The sequence below is a fragment of the Galeopterus variegatus genome, unplaced genomic scaffold (assembly GCF_000696425.1).
Source record: "Galeopterus variegatus unplaced genomic scaffold, G_variegatus-3.0.2 Scaffold493, whole genome shotgun sequence".
Taxonomy (NCBI): Eukaryota; Metazoa; Chordata; class Mammalia; order Dermoptera; family Cynocephalidae; genus Galeopterus; species Galeopterus variegatus.
The window spans coordinates 405,220-407,380 of NW_007726604.1; positions in this window are offsets into that span (position 1 = coordinate 405,220).

The following is a 2,161-nucleotide window of genomic DNA, read 5'->3' on the forward strand; positions in this document are numbered from 1 at the left end:
GGGCGCGACACCGAGGGTTGCGATCCCGTTGCCGGTCCCGGTCTGGTACGGGCGCGACACTGAGGGTTGCGATCCGTTGCCGGACACGAAAAAAAACAAATAAATAAATAAATAAATAAATAAAATAAAAGGAGACAAGAAAACTTACCTAAAGCTGCCTCAGATCAGAGTTCCGGGGAATTTCTAGCAGGATTTGCACGTGAGGAGGAGCACTGTGGGTGAGCTGCGCATGGCGAGTTCTGGCCCTGCACGTAGGGCCCATGCATTGTCTCTGCCCTTCCGCTGCCTTCTTCTCTATTCTTTCTTTACTGTTAATGACATTTATTTCTAAAATCACAGGCCTTATCCCACCTTCTCATTTTATAGATGAAAAAACAGAGGCCTGGGGATGTTGACCTTCCCGAGGCCACACAGCTCAACGCCACAGCCTGAATAGAACTGGGGTTGGGGGACGTGTGGGGCAGTCCCAACTGGAAATCAGCTGCCAACTGCCCTCGTACAGCAAGGGTGGTGGCATGGGCCTAGCACCCAGTGCACGTGCTGCCAGAAACTCTCAAAGTGCCATTTCCCAGTGGCCTCTTGGGCCCCCTGACAGCATTGGGGCTCCGCTCGAGACTATTTACTTACATGGTGATTGGCAGAAAGTAGACACTGCCAGGCCCCTTAAAGACTAGGCCAGAAACTGGCATGTGTCACTTCTGTCACATTCTGTCTGTCAGAAGAGGTCACAGGCCAGCCCAGCCTCCAGGGGAGGGGGGATGCAAAAGGGAGAGAAGGAGCCAACAAACACCGTCTTGGGGGACCACCTACCCTACATGTCAGGGACACTGGGGAGAATCATTTACCTTCATCCTCCGCACTCAGCAAGTTCCAATAAATACTGGACAGACGGATGAACAGAGTGATCTGGGGGTCAGTTTCTGCAGAACTCCAGGGGACCGGAGAGTTCTACAGCGTGAAGCCCTCAGCCCAGATGTCTCCCTCTTCCCTCGCTTCCTGCCCTCCATGACACTGGCCATGAAGAAAACTGACCGCTCGTCTTTTGTACTTTGCCTTGAAGGAGAACTGAGACTCTTTGACTTTCCTCTTTTAAAACTCTCTACTAGACTTTAGGAAGTAGGAGGACAGGGACCAAAAACTTCCTTTAAGGATCTCTCAGCATATCCCGACTACCCGCTGCATTTTCTTCAAGGACTGAGGCTGCCACCTCCTCACCTGAGAATTAAAAAAAATAAAATTAAAAAAAACCATAGCGTAGGGCCGGCCCAGTGGTGCACTCGGTAGAGTGTGGCGCTTGGGAGCGCGGCAGCACTCCCGCCGAGGGTTCAGATCCCATATAGAGACCGGTCCGCTCACTGGTTGAGTGCTGGTGCGGGCGCGACACTGAGGGTTGCGATCCCGTTACCGGTCATGAAAAAAGACACAAAGGAAAAAAAAAAAAAAACCATAGCGTAGAATCTCGAGTCCACTGGCTTATTTTCTCACACGTCTGTGCCACTTTGAGGCAGGACCAGCCCAATCCCAGATCTCAGCATCCCCAAGGCCTCACTCTGCCTGGGACACACCAGAACTCAGTGTGGGAACCTTCTTGCATACTTTGTACACACTGGGCACTACGTTTATGGGGGACTTTGGTTTCCACTTTCTTCCCCTAAGAGCCTGTCTATGAACTTACCCAATTCTAGTTTTGTTGCTCTTAGCTGTCCAGGATGTAATACCCCTCCTGCCTAATTTTGGGGATCCTCCATCATGTTAGAGTGTCTCATTGCCCACTACACAGAGGGGCCAACATCCTGTCTCCCTGCTCCCACCAGGATGTGGGAACCTGACCTGCGCTGGGCCCCTCAGAGCCTCTCACCTGGTGCTCAGAAGCTGTTGAATGCATGAAGGAGGGAAGGAAGGACGGACAACAGGATTTACAGAGCAGTGCCCAGGAATGGCCTCTGCCACACCAAATCGGTTGTTAACGCTTCCTATTTCTTGGCTTTCCAGACGGGTATGCATTTTCCAAACCTGACTTCCTGTGATTCTACGAGCCCCCAATAGTCTTCCTGTACATTTTCTTTTTTTCGTCATAACAGATTCTATTTTCATTACTTGTTACTGAAAAGTTCCTAACCAATATGGACTTTGGTGCCAGGAGTGGGTACTGACAATTCCA